This window comes from Poecile atricapillus, chromosome 19, assembly GCF_030490865.1.
Source record: "Poecile atricapillus isolate bPoeAtr1 chromosome 19, bPoeAtr1.hap1, whole genome shotgun sequence".
Taxonomy (NCBI): domain Eukaryota; kingdom Metazoa; phylum Chordata; class Aves; order Passeriformes; family Paridae; genus Poecile; species Poecile atricapillus.
The window spans coordinates 7910774-7925899 of record NC_081267.1 but is presented as its reverse complement, the minus strand read 5'-3'; the positions used below and the strand labels follow the sequence as shown (position 1 = coordinate 7925899).

Sequence of the window (15126 nt, the reverse complement as noted above, 5' to 3'; positions counted from 1 at the left end):
AGCAGCTCAGCCAGCGGGAAGGGAGCTGCTCCACACGGGAATCAGGAGCAAAGGACATGCCTTTTCTAGGACATGTTTTCTGTAAACAAACAAACAAACAAACAAACACGAAAAAAATATGAAAGATAAAAATTACTACCAAATATGTAGTGAAAAATCTATAACTCTGGAGTAAGAAAGAGGTAACTGATCCTTTGAAAAAGAGAACTCAGCTTTGATTTTAGTTAGTTTGTACATGTGCTAGTGGAAAGGATCCATTAGCTGCCTTCCTTTACAGATTTGATGGATGTTTTCCAATATTAAGATATTTTACACTGCAGTTAAAGGAATAGGAAATTGAAATACATGTTCTTCATGACTGTGTCTTGAGTGTAAAAATTTTGCAGTTTGAAACTTGGACCTAAAGTGTTGCAAATGGAAGTGATAAATCCCAATGGACTGAGTGAATGCAGCTTTTCCTATGGGATGTGCAGCACTCCAAGGACTTCCTCAGTGGGGCTGTGGGTGCTTGGAGCTTTGTCCTGTGCCACTCCGGGATGTCATGAAATGGGACTTCACCTGCCACCAGCCCAGGTCACGCTCTGCCACCCCAGCTCCTTGGACCTTGTGTCCCCAAAGAAGACACAAGGTGTTTCTGCTGCTCCACCTTTGCACAGATCCACAGAGAGCTGGGATTATCCCAAGTCTCATGTCTCCATTGTGCCATATTCCTAAAGAACCAGCAGCCCATCCTGGCGAATATGGTGAGTTACGTGTATGGTTGTCAGCTCCTTTTCCTGCCTAGAAATCCTGAAACTGCTTCTAAATGCTGTTCCCTTCAGCTCTTGGACACCTACTCACACAGAGCTGGGAAAAAAATGCCCTGGCCATGGCTTACAAGGTGAGTTATGCCAAAGTTAGAGCTCTGTGGGAAATCTCTATCCATCCCTATCCTTTTAATTTATCTGTACGTGGGGGTGTGCATGGATGTGTCTTGTATGGAAAGGAAGGAGTGTGCAAACAACGTGACTGACACTTTAACTCTCTGTGTTCATTCCACACTCATGGGTACAAAGATATTACAGAAACCTTTGCAAGGACAGACCTTCTGTCCATGGATACAGAGACATCCAAGAGCCCCTGGCACAGACAGACCCTTCTGTCCATGGATACAGAGACATCCAAGAGCCCCTGGCACAGACAGACCCTTCTGTCCATGGATACAGAGACATCCAAGAGCCCCTGGCACAGACAGACCCTTCTGTCCATGGATACAGAGACATCCAAGAGCCCCTGGCACAGACAGACCCTTCTGTCCATGGATACAGAGACATCCAAGAGCCCCTGGCACAGACAGACCCTTCTGTCCATGGATACAGAGACATCCAAGAGCCCCTGGCACAGACAGACATTGCTGCTCTTCAGCCACTGACAGGATGAGTCCCTGAGACTGGGGCTTGGCCTTCCTCATGGTGAGGGGAATCAAGGAAGGCTGCAGTGTGATGGAGACTGTGATGGGCTGGAAACTCACTGGGGGAAAGGAGGGAGCAGTTGTGAAGTTAAAGGCAGGTGGGGGACAGAACTCCTTCAGAGAATAGAACTGTTCTGAGCTACAGCTTGAGCAAGATGAAAAATGTCATTTGGGGTCATCCCAGATGGATTTCATTTCAGAAGTTATGGAACAAGTTTAATTTTTGGCAGGTGTCATATTTTCCCTTGGAGGTGGACACTCTGCAGACTTGAGCTGCATTGCCAAAATGCTCCAGTCTCTGCTGCAGGTCACACCGTTTCTTCTTTGGCTGATCCCGGCGCGGTGCTGAGCCCAGCAGAGCCCTGGCAGAGCCCAGAGCAGCCTCAGCATCCGCAGAGCCCGGCTGCAAGGAGAGAAAGCAGAAACCGCCCGTCAGCTGAAGGCTCCTGTCCCCTTGTCCCAGCCAGCCGCGGTGCCCAGGCCATGCTGGCCGTGCTCAGAGCTGGGCCCAAAGCTGCCCATCACTGCTGCCTTTGGGAGCAGAGCAGGAGGGCAGGACATGTGCCCAGCCTGCAGCCAGCCACGGCAGATCCAGCCCCTCAGCAGCTGCCCAGAGCGGGATGCTCCTGTGCCCGCTGCCATCTCCCAAAAGCTCTTGTCCCACCCATGCCAAGGAGATGAGGACCCACCTCACACCATCCGCTGCCAGAAGAAAAGCTGGTCCCAAACGATGTCCTCAGTCTTCTCCAAGGGCACGGCCCATCCACGCCACAGCTGGTCCCAAGCACTTCCCGATCCAGACTGGATCCCACCTAGAACGCTTCCTTTAGAAAAACAAACAACAAATTAATGAAAATAGATTACAGACAAAAAGGGGAAACAAGAAAAATGGTAAAAAATCTTATCTCTGTCAGAAGCTAGAGCAAGGCCCAACCCCTACATTCTGGGGAAAAACCCACCCATGGGTGAGGGAAGCCCATGCTTGCTCCCTTTCCCCCTGCACTGTCCCCCAAAATCACGGTGATCCCAATGCAAAGCAGGGGAGTGGAGCAGCCCAAGCCCTTCCTTGCCTGCACAGCAAAGCAGCCGTGCTCAGGTTCTGGAGTCCCACCTGTGCTCCTGCCATGGGGGTTTGTTTGTGTCGGGCTGGCTGCCCCAGCCCCAGCCCGGGGCACGGTGGGTGGTGGGGGCTGTTGGCAGGGCCAGGATCCCACTCCCATTTCGTAACCACCCCAGCCCATATCCCCAGCCCTGCCAAAAACCAGCTGGGCAGCCACTGAGGAATCAGTTGCATCTGCCCCAGCAAAGGGGAAACCTTTGGTTCCCGGCCAATGCTCAAATCTGGGAGCATCCCCCTGGGTCTGGACTTACCTGAAAATTCACTGTGGAGCCTGGAATTGAAGAAGGTGCCAGAATCAAAGTCCATCATCGCCAGCTCCCGCTGGCCAGGTGGAGGAAGAGGTTGTCATCCTTGCTGTTGTCCTCCATGTCTCCAGCAGCAGCAGCAGCCCCACCTGGTCCAGCTTCTCCAGGGGCTCCTTCTTCCCTGGGGTGACACCAGGCTGTCAGGGTTCTGCCCAGGGCCCGGCTGTCAGTGAACCAGGACAAGCAAAACCAGCTCAGATGGTGCCCACCAGTGCTGGGCAGAGCAGCTCAGCTCCAGCACAAGGGCTGTGTGTTCCCATTTGATGAGCCCAGTGCAGTGACACAGGCAGGACAAAAAAGTCTGGGTTTCTTTGCTGCTGATTGCCAGGGCATGTGTGGAGCTGTAACTTACCAGGTCCCTGCATCACTGTGCCTGTGGCTCTCTCCCTTCTTCTAGGGCTGATGAATATCCTGCATCCAGGGATCATGGAACAGGTCTTCTAATGAGGGCCTGTCCAAGGAGTTCAGGGATAAACACCACCTGATCAGAAGTTGGCAATCTGGGGAGAGAAACCACAAACCACTGGTCAGTTGGAGAAGGCTCCTGTCTGCTTTGTCCCACTATTCCCATGCCCAGGCCACGCTGGATGTGCTCAGAGCTGGGCCTAAACTTTCCAATCAATTCTTTGTTTTGGAGGAGAGCAGGAGAGCAGGACATGTGCCACCTCCTCAGCAGCTGCCAGAGTGGGATGCTCACGAGCCCGCTGCTGTCTCCCAACACTGGTGTTCCCCCTGTGCCCAGAGATGAGGATTCACCTTGGGAGAGCCGTTGTGGCAGCGGGAGCTGGCCCCATCTGATGTTCCTGCCCCTCCTGAAAGGGTGCTCCCCGCAGACCATCTCGTGCAGCAGGATGCCCAGGGTCCAGACGGTCGCTGCCTCGCCATGGTACCACCCAAAGTCGTTCCATTCCGGGGGGCTGTATGATGGTGTTCCTATGGAATATGGATGGAGCTCATCAGGGGGATGCTGCTGCTCCCAGAGCCTGACCCCAGCATCCCTGGGCATGTGGGGGCTTCCCCAGTGGCCCATGGGGTGACCTGCTGCCCTCTCGCCAGCACCTGGGACTTGGGTACAAATCCGTGGCTGGAAACGAAGTCACTGGTGCTGGAAGAGGGCAGCAGAAACCCTGGCAAGGCCCGACCATGACACACAAAGGGAAATACCCACTCAGTGCTGGGGAAAAACCATACCCACATCCTCCCTGCTGGCATTGCCCAAAAAATATTTTGAACCAAAGCAAACCAGGTGAGCAGAGCAGTCCAAGCCCATTCTCAACTGCACATGAAACCAGCTGGTGCACAGGTTCTGCCTCCCCCTCTCTGCTACCCCCACCCACGGGGGATTTTATCAGGCTGGCTGCCCCAGCCCCAGTCCTGGGCAGAGTGGCAGGCAAAGGCTGCCAGCAGGGCTGGAAGATGGGTCCCCACCCAGCTCTGCTCAAAAGCAACTTGGCTGAAGACACAGACCTGTGACTGGCAGCAAAAGGGAGAATCCCTCCTGCCACACCCAGGTTGGGCCAGGAGATGCTGGGCCAGGAGATGCCAGGACCGGGAGCCTACCCCTGTGTGGGCTCACCTGCAAATTGAGTGTAGGCTGTCTCCTGAAGGTAGGTGCCACAGCCGAAGTCAATCAGCTTTGCCTCGCCGGTGTCCAGGTCTACCAGGATATTCTCCGGTTTTATGTCTCTGTGCAGGACCCCGCAGCTGGTGCAGTGCCGCACGGCTGCCAGGACCTGCCGGAACAGCTCCCGCGCCTCTTCCTCGGACAGGAACTTCCGTGCCCGAATGAAGTGCCGCAGGTCCTGACACCGCTCCGGGCGCTCCAGCACCATAACAATGTAGCTGGGGAGCTCAAGCCACTCCAGCAGCTGCACCACACCGGGGAAGCCTGTGGACACCTTGTCCAGCAGCACTATCTCCAGTGGTGCGCTGGTGCCGTCGGGCTGCGGGAGGAGCACGGTGCCGTCAGTGGGGCTGAGGCCGTGCCAGGGCTCGGGAAGCCCTCAGCCAGCCCGGGATGCTCTGTGCCCTCCGCTGGCCCCATGCCCGCTCTCCCTCCAGGTGTCCTGGCAGCTCCCACCCTGCCGGGTCCCGGCTCATCCCCGCCCGGTACGCCCCGGCTTCTGCCGCTGGCCCCGCTCACTCACCAGCTCGCCCCAGTGCCGGACGCGGTTCCGTGGCACCTTTTTGATGGCCACCTGTAAGCCAAAGGGAACAGCGGATTCAGCTCACCTCCTGCCGTGTCCAGCCCCATCCTACTCCTCCACCCCCTTCTCCTCCTCCGCCCCCTCCGCCCGCTCCTCCTCCTCCGCCCGCCGCTGGCCCCACCGCTCACCGGGAGTCCGTCCGAGAGCCGAGTGGCTGCGAAAACTCTGCCAAAGCCGCCGCGTCCCAGCAGTGAACCCACTCGGTAGCGCTGCTGCAGGGCCTCCTGCGCCTTCCCTGGGGAAGAGACGCGGCCGTCAGTGCTCGGCCCGGGGCCAGGAACGGCCCCCGAGCGCTCCCCGACCTCCCCGGGCCGGGCATCCGCAGGCGTTCGCTCTTTGGAACGCGACAGCGGCGGCTCGGGGCCGGCGGCCGCGCTGCTGAGCGGCGGAGCTCGGGCCGGGGAAGCCGCAGCGGAGGCGGCAGCAGCCGCCTGTGTCCTCCGCGGGCCCCGGGAGGAGCCGGAGCCGGGGCCGGGGCCGGGGCCGGGGCCGGGGCCGGGGCCGGGCCAGGCGGAGCCAAAGGGCAGCGATGCCGCCCCAGCCCCAGGCAATGATGCCCGCCCAGCAGCGCCCGCGCAAGCACAGCCAGAGCTGGGCGGAGGCGAGACCGCGGGGGGATGCTCGGGGCCGGGGCCGGGGCAGCCCCGCCCGGGGCCGGGGGCGGACCGGGGGCATGGCCCGGGTGGGCACGGGGAGAGGGAAACTGGAAGAGGAGGGGACACAGGAAAAGGGAGACGGGGATGGGGTGCGGGACAGTGGGAGAGGGAGAGGAGAATCTACGGAGTCGAGTAATTCGCTTTTTGTCTTCTGCTGCTGCTGCTGCCGCTGCTGCCGCTGCTGCCGCTGCAAGTGAAGCACCGGGACCGTTTGTCCCCGTGTCCGTTTGTCCGTTGCCTGCTCGGCCCCGCCCCGAGCCCCGCGCTCCCCGGGCAGCCCCTGAGCCTGGCCAAACACGGGAACTTTGCCCTGGTGAGCCAAGAGCCAGAGTCTTGACTCCTGCACAGGGGCACAGCAATGCCCTTGGCTGCTGCTGTGCCTTGTCCCTGCTGAGGGTCAGACACTGTCTGAGCACATTCCCTGAATGCAGAATTTGTACCTGAGCCAAGCACTGCACTTGTGTCTCCAGCATTGCTTTCCAAGTAAAACAGGGGGAGTAAAACTGGGTGTAGCTCATGGTATTTTACAGTGTCTAAAACTTGCCAAGTCTCAGATCTTAGAGGTGAGATCCATTTGGAATGAATGGGATGGAGAAACAGTGCAAGATGGAAAAGGGAAACATAAAAATCAATAGAGAAAAATAGAAAAAAACATATTGGTTGTTTCTTTGGATTTTATTTTCATTTCTTAAAAAAGTTGTTTCAATTTTCCCAGAATCTCCTCCCCAGTCCTGTCCTTTCCAACAACCTGTCCTGGAGAACAAGGCACAGCTCCTGTCACAAGATGTGCCCCCAGCTGCAGCTTCTCTTGGCTTCCCACACTGTGAATGCAGCACAACTCTTGCAGCAAAGCAGGACAAATATCTGAAGAACTTGACAACTTGTTCTTTCTTTTCCTTGTGCACTGGGGAGTTGTGCCATTGGTAAGATTTTCATTGTTCCTCTTCTACCCAAAGAAAACATGATGGGCTACCAGGAATTGTTGGGGAATACAAGCCTGGCTGAATGTGGAGAAAGAATCTCCAGAGCCTGCAGCCAGCAGTGGAGAGCTCATCATTCCAATAGCCCCATGGACATCTTGAAAGTGATCTGGAATGTGAAGATGGGCTGACAGAGGGAGTTTGTTTCTGTGTTCAGTTTAGATGATTCTACATGTCTTGCAGTGGTAGAAATCAAGAGCACAATCAGTTGATGATAAGCACCAGAACATGATAAGCTGGACCTCTCAGTGGATGAAAGACAGTGAAAAGGAGAAATGCAGGGAATGACTTGGTGAACTTTGTGTGTAAGAAGGGTCATTTTTTCTTATTTTGTGGGATTTTTCTTGATTTTTGTGGGATATTCTAGAGATTTGGTGGAATGTTTCTGGAATTTGGTAGGGTTTGGGAATATTTACGGATTTTTTTTTTTTAATTTTTTGCAATTTTGTAGTAATTTATCCCAATTTGGTGGGATTTTGCAAAAGTTTACATAATTTTGTGTTATTTTTATGAAATTGTAAACTATTTTGAGGAGACAGGAGGAATTTAGAGGGATTTTTCTTGATTTTGTGGAATTTTGTGGAGATTTGGTGGGATGATTCTGGAATTTGCTAGGGTTTTCAGAACATTTAGGGAGTTGTGTGTGATTTTTCTGCAACTTTCTGGGATTTTGTGGAGACATGAAGAATTTTGCGGTATTTTCTTAAATTTTGTGAAAATTTGTGGGGATTTGGTGGGATGTTCCTGGAATTTGCTGGGGTTTTGAGAAGATTTCTGCAATTTTATGGGATTTTTCTTGAATTTTGTGGGATTTTTATTGATTCTTGTGGGATATTCAAGAGATTTTGTAGGATGTTACTGGAATTTGTTAGGGTTTTGGGAAGATTTAGAGATTTTTGTTTTTGTTTTTTCAATTTTTTGGGATGTTTTTTTGAGTTTTATGGGATCTTGCAAAAGTTTAAATAATTTTGTTGGATTTTCAGGAATCTAGAAGGATTTTGAGAAGACTTGAAGAATTGTGAGGGATTTTCCTTAGATTTTGTGGTATTTTGTGGAGATTTGCTGGGATGTTTCTGGAATTTGGTGGGGTTTTTCAGAACATTTAGGGAATTGTGTGGGATTTTTCTGCAATATGGTAGGATTTTTCTTGGATTTTGTAGGATATTGAGGAGATTTTTTGGGAGTTTTGTGGAATTTTGAGGGATTTTGAGGAGACATGAAGAATTTTGAGGTATTTTTTAGATTTTTTAGAAATTTGTTTAGATTTTCTGGGATGTTCCTGGAATTTGGTAGGGTTTTGAGAAGATTTCTGCAATTTTGTGGGATTTTATGGAGACTTGAAGAATTTTGTGGGATTTTTCTTAGATTTTGTGGAAATTAGTGGGGATTTGGTGGGATGTTTCTGGAATTTTGTGGGATATTTTTGTACTGTTGTAGAAATTTCTGGTATTTTGTGGGATTTTGAGAAGACTTGAAGAATTTTGTTGGATTGTTCTTATATATTGTGGAATTTTGTGGCGATTTGGTGGGATGTTTCTGGAATTTGGTAGGGTTGTCAGAACATTTAATTAATTGTGTGGGATTTTTTCTGCAATTTAGTGGGATTTTTCTTGAATTTTGTAGGATATTGGGAAGAGTTGGTGGGAGTTTTGTAGAATTTTGAGGGAATTTGAGAAGACATGAGGAATTTTGAGTTATTTTCTTAGATTTTGTGGAAATGAGTGGGGATTTTGTGGGATGTTACTGGAATTTGGTGGGGTTTTGAGAACATTTCTGTAATTTTGTGGGATTTTTCTTGAATTTTGTGGGATTTTGTGGAGACTTCAAAAATTTTGAGGTATTTTTTCTTAGATTTTTTGGAAATCTGTGGCGATTTTGTGGGATGTTTCTGGAATTTGTTTGTGTTTTCAGAACATTTATGGAATTGTGTGGGATTTTTCTGCAATTTTCTTGGTTTTTTCTTGAATTTTGTAGGATATTGAGGAAATTTTGTGAGGTGTTTCTGGGATATGGTAGGGTTTTGAGAAGTTTTCTGCAATTTTGTAGGATTTTTTTTTGGAATTTTTTTGTGATTTTGAGGAGACTTTAAGAATTTTGTGTTATTTTCTTTGATTTTGTAGAAATTTGTGGGGATTTAGTGGGATGTTTCTGGAATTTGCTGGGGTTTTCAAAACATTTAATGATTTGTCTGGGATTTTTCTACAATTTTGTGGGATTTTTCTTGAATTTTGTAGGATATTGAAAAGATTTTGTGGGAGTTTTATGGAATTTTGAGGGAATTTGAGAAGACATGAAGGATTTTGAGATATTTTCTTAGATTTTGTGCAAATTAGTGGGGATTTTGTGGGATGTTACTGGAATTTGCTGGGGTTTTGAGAACATTTAGGGAATTGTGTGCGATTTTTCTGCAATTTTGTGGGATTTCTCTGCAATTTTGTGGGATTTTGTGGGAACTCGAAGAATTTTGAGGGATTTTTTCTTAGCTGCTTTGGAATTTTGTGGAGATTTGGTGGGATGTTTCTGTATTTTTGGGAGGTTTAGGGGATTTTTTGAGATTTTTTTCTGGAATCTTGTGGGATTTTGAGGAGACTTGAAGAATTTTGTGGGATTTTTCTTAGATTTTGTGGAATTTTGTGGCGATTTGGTGGGATGTTTCTGGAATTTGCTGGGGTTTTGAGAAGATTTCTGCAATTTTGTGGCGTTTTTTTTGAATGTTTTGGGATTTTGTGGAGAGTTGAAGAATTATGAGGGATTTTTCTTAGCTTTTTTGGATTTTGGGGAGTTTTGGTGGGATGTTTCTGGGATTTGCTGGGGTTTTCAGAACATTTAATCAATTTTGTGGGATTTTTCTGCAATTTGGTGGGATTTTTCTTGGATTTTGTAGGATATTGGGGAGATTTTTTGGGAGTTTTGTAGAATTCTAAGGGTTTTTGAGGAGACATTAAGGATTTTTGTGGTATTTTGTTAGATTTTGTGGAGATTAGTGGGGGTTTTGTGGGATGTTTCTGGAATTTGCTGGGGTTTTGAGAAGATTTCTGCAATTTTGTGGGATTTTTTTGGAATGTTGTGGGATCTTGTGGAGAGTTGAAGTATTATGAGGGATTTTTCAGAGCTTCTTTGGAATTTTTTGGAGTTTTGGTGGGATGTTTCTGGGATTTGGTAAGGTTTTGGGGAGGTTTAGGGGATTTTGTGAGATTTTTTTCTGGAATCTTGAGGGATTTTGAGGAGACTTGAAGAATTTTGTTGGATTTTTATGAAATTTTGTGGAAATTTGTGGCGATTTGGTTGGATGTTTCTGGAATTTTGTGGGATTTTTTTGTACTGTTGTGGAATTTTCTGGTACTTGGTGGGATTTTGAGGAGACATGAAGAATTATGAGGGAATTTTCTTAGATTTTGTGGAATTTTTTTGCGATTTGGTGGGATGTTTCTGGAATTTGGTTGGGTTTTGAGAGCTTTCTGCAATTTTGTTGGAGTTTTTTCTAGAATTTTGTGGGATTTTTTGGAGGCTTGATGAATTTTGTGGGATTTTTCTGAAATTTTGTGGAAATTTGTGGCGATTTGGTGGGATGTTTCTGGAATTTGGTAGTGTTTTCAGAACATTTATAGAACTGTGTGAGATTTTTCTGCAATTTTATGGGATTTTTCTGTAATTTTGTTGGATTTCTGTAATTTTGTAAAATATTGAGGAGATTTTGTGGGAGTTTTGTGGAATTTTGAGGGATTTTGAGGAGACATGAAGAATTTTGAATTATTTTCTTAGATTTTGTGGAAATTTGTTTAGATTTTCTGGGATGTTTCTGGAATTTGTTGGGCTTTTGAGACGATTTCTGCAAATTCGTGGGATCTTTCTTGAATTTTGTGGGATTTTGTGTAGACTTGAAGAATTATGAAGGATTTTTCTTAGCTTCTTTGGAATTTTGTGGAGATTTGGTGGGATGTTTCTGGAATTTGGTAGTGTTTTGGGAAGATCTAGGGATTTTTTGTTTTTGTTTTTTCAATTTCGCGCAATTTTTTTTGACTTTTATGGGATTTTGCAATAGTTGAAATAATTTTGTGGGATTTTTCTGGAATTCTGTGGGATTTTGTAAAGACTTGAAGAATTGTGAGGGATTTTTCTTAGATTCTGTGGAATTTTGTGGAGATTTGGGCACTGTTAGGGGTGTGTGTCTCACTTTTCCCCAGCAATTTCCCTCTGTCTTCCCATTCCCGATGTTTCTCCTCTCCACCTCTTCCAGCTCCATGACAGGAGCTCAGAAAGAGCAGGAAAACAGAAACAAGCTCCACAGCAAATTCCTGGAAGAAAAATCCATCGATGGCCAGGAGGCTGCTGTGGCTCCTTCCTGGAAATCGGGGATGTTGGGAACACGGCACAGGGTGTCCCAGGACTTAGAGCTGGACACTGAACCCTCCTGGATCTCCTTGGCACCCGTCCCAGGCCAGGATGGTCCTGGATATCCTCCTGGATCTGCCCCAGGAAGGTCCCTGCTCCCTGGGGCAGGATGGGATGGGTAGAGGACAAGGAATGAAGGTCAGGAGAAGAATTCAGAGATGCTTCTTGCCACTGTAGCAAGAAATTTGGTGCAGTGAAAGCTCAGCTGGAGATGAAGGTGGCCAAAAATGTGAGGCACAATAAAAATTGACTTGTTAAATACATGAATAAAAAGAAATTATAGAAATTACATTGTCCCCTTCCAGGATGTGGATGGTCACTTGACAAACACGGACAGAGTCACAGTGCAGGTTTTCTAACGCATTCTTGTATCTGTGTTCAATGCTCACCCCTCCCTTCCCAGAGGAAAACATGCATTGTACCAAGGGACACTGCGAAGTCCTTGAAAAGGGCAAGCCCTGCTCAGCAGAAACAAAACCACCCCTGACTGAACCACAGCATTCCCATCTTGAATCCAAACACAGCTGTCATGAGGTTAGTTTACCTTTAAGGAAGTTAAAGTTGCTGGGGGCTCTTGGGAGTCTTTTCTCCTGACCAATTATCGGTCATTGCTGAGAATTGACAGCAGTTTTAGCCATTGAAAAGTAGAATCAACTTGTGAACCCCACCTTAAAGTGTACAACCAGAAGTCTGTGGTGTCTCTTTGTTGCTTGGCTGTGAAAGGTAGCAGAGCTCCGGCTGGCCTCCGGTTCCCTGCCCAGGCCATGCGGCCGGTCGGGGGCTGGGCTGGGCCTGCCGTTCTCCCGGCCGGGAGATGGGGCCTGCGGGGGCTTGCCCCGAGCCAAGCCGGGCCAGGCCGGTTCCTGGCTTGGCTGCAGGTTTTGCCGTGATGGAATTTACCAGAAACTGCCGAGTAAAGAAAGAGAGGGGCTCTGGGCCTGCAGCAAGCAGAGACGGTGACCACGCTCTCCAGAGCAGCTATGAGGAACTTTCCATCGCAGACAGCTCCAGCTCCTGTTCAGCAGAGATCACCAAACCATCTACAAAAGCTTGAACAGGATTTTTAACTCTTTCTTACCCAGATGAGACTTGCGGATTAATCTTTTTATCCAGAGAGAGAAAAGGAGAGTGATCAACATGAAAAGAGACTTTATAAACTATTAGTGGCAAGAAAGAAAAGAGACTTCAAGAAAGGTAGAGAATTAAGAAGATGCTTTAATTAAGCTGAAATATCTTTCTGTTAAAACTATGGGGATGGACAATGAAGTCCTGAAAAGAACTCCTTTAATTCATGATAGAGTATGGGGAGGAATAGAGTGTTCAAAGTGTAAATTTGAGTAAAAAGTAGAGTAATTATGGTATAGTGAAGTGCTGAGAGATTTGAAGCCTTGAGAGGCAATGAGAAAACTGTTTTCTAGTGAAGCTCACAGAAACAGATGAAAAATACCTTTTGCCTTTGAGTAACTTATCCTTAAAAGTGCTATCCTCAAACTCATGACCCATAACACATTTCAGAGTGATGTGGAATAGGAAGGGTGGGCTCTGATAACAGCAGCTCTGGGCAGCTGATATCAGAGAAATGAGAAACTATAACAAAAATAGTTTTCTTGTGAGAAACTCCATAAATTAACAGAAAGGAACTTCTGTTTCTCTACAGAGACTGATAAAAAGACTATAGAAGGGATTAAAAATTGTTTAAACCATCAAAAATTCTAAAGTTTTTGTCTCTGTTGTCATGTGAACAAAAGAATAGTGAGCAGTAAGAAATGAAAAGGTTTTTCTGGAAGTTTATTCTGGTGTTCCTATTATTGTAGTTTGTCAATAAACTTTTTTTTATTCCTTTTAAAATTTTATGCCTGGTTTGCTCTTCTTTTAATCCATATCTCACAGCAAAAAATAAGTAATTCTTTTCCCCCCTTTTTATTAATTACTGGTTTAAAACCACGACACCCACAAAAATCAAGATCCCACAGAATTCCAGAAAAAAATACCACAAAATTGCCTAAATCTTTTCAAAACCCCATCTAATTCCAGAAACGTCTCAAAATCTCCACAAATTTCCACAAAATCTAAGGAAAATCCAGGAAAATTTAAGAAAAATCTTACAAAATTGCAGAAAAATCTCACAGAATTCCCTAAATGTTTTGAAAACCCCACCAAATTCCAGAGACATCTCACAAAATCTCCTCAATATCCCACAAAAATCAAGAAAAATCACAAAAATCCCACAAAATTGCAGAAATCTTCTCAAAAGCCCACCAAATTCCAGAAACATCCCAAAAAATCCCCACAAATTTCCACCAAATCTGCTCAATATCCTACAAAATTCCAGAAAACTCCCACAAAATTCCAGAAAAAATCCCACAGAATTTCCTGAATGTTGAGAAAACCCTATCAAATTTCCACAACATCCCACCAAATCTCCACAAATTTCCACAAATCTAAGAAAAATCACACAAAATTCTTCAAGTCCCCACAAAATCCCACATAATTTAAGAAAGATCCCACAAAATTCCCGAAAAATACCACAACATTGCAGAAATCTCCTCAAAACCCTACCAAATTCCAGAAACATCTCACAAAATCTCCTCAATATCCTACAAAAATCAAGAAAAATGCCACAAAATTCCCGAAAAATCCCACAAAATTCCTTAAATATTCTGAAAACCTTACCAAATTCCAGAAACATCCCACAAAATCTCCACAAATTTCCACAAAATCTAAGAAAAATCCCACAAAATTCTTCAAGTCTCCACAAAATACCACAAATTACCAGAAAAAAATCCCACAAAATTCCCTAAATCTTCCCAAAACGCTACCTAATTCCAAAAACATCTCACCAAATCTCCACAAAATCCCACAAAATCCAAGAAAAATCCCACAAAATTGCAGATATCTTCTCCAAACCCCACCAAATTCCAGAAACATCCCACCAAATCCCCAGAAATTTCGATAAAATTCCAGAAAAATCCTACAAAATTCTGCATGTCTCCTCAAAATCCCTCAAAATTCCACAAAAATCGCACAAAATTATATAAACTTCTGCAAAATCCCACAAAACTAAAAAAAAATCGCACAAAATTGATAAAACAAAAACAAAAATCCCTAAATATTTCCAAAACCCTACCAAATCCCAGAAACATCTCACAAAATCTCTTGAATATCCCACAATAATTAAGAAAAATACCACAAAATTCCAGAAACATCCCACAAAATTGCAGAAATCTCCTCAAAATTCCACCAAATTCCAGTGTCATCCCACAAAATTCCCACAAATTTAAAAAAAATCTAACAAAATACCTCAAAATTCGTCATGTCTCCTCAAAAGGCCAAAAAATTTAACAAAACTCCCACAAAATCTCCTCAATATCCTACAGAATTCAAGAAAAAACCCACCAAATTGCAAAAAAATCCCACACAATTCCCTAAATGTTCTGAAAACCCCACCAAATTCCAGAAACATCCCACCAAATCACAAATTTCCACAAAATCTAAGAAAAATCCCAGAAAATTTTTCAAGTCTCCTCAAAATCCAACAAAACACCAGAAAATTCCACAACATTACAAAAAAAATCCCACCAAATTCCAGAAACATCACATAAAATTCTTCATGTCTCCACAAAATCCCACAAAATTCCAGAAAAAAATCCCACAAAATTTCAGGAATCTTCTCCAAACCCCACCAAATTCCAGAAACATCCCACCAAATCCCCAGAAATTTCAATAAAATTCCAGAAAAATCCTACAAAATTCTGCATGTCTCCTCAAAATCCCTCAAAATCCCACAAAAATCGCACAAAATTATTTAAACTTTTGCAAAATCCCACAAAACTCAAAAAAAAATCGCACGAAATTGAAAAAAACAACAAAAAAATCCCTAAATCTTCCCAAAACCCTACCACATCTCAGAAACATCTCACAAAAATCTCTTGAATATCCTACAAAAATCAAGAAAAAACCCACCAAATTCCAGAAACATCCCACAAAATCTCTACAAAATCTCACAAAATCTAAGA

The 15126-nt window shown here is 45.8% G+C and overlaps 2 pseudogenes; one reads left to right on the top strand and one right to left on the bottom strand.

The window, feature by feature from the left end:
- Positions 1-15126, bottom strand: part of LOC131586380 (uncharacterized) — a 585722-nt pseudogene that overhangs the window by 133048 nt on the left and 437548 nt on the right.
- LOC131586384 (zinc finger protein 850-like) overlaps positions 1-15126 on the top strand; it is a 287187-nt pseudogene that overhangs the window by 214895 nt on the left and 57166 nt on the right.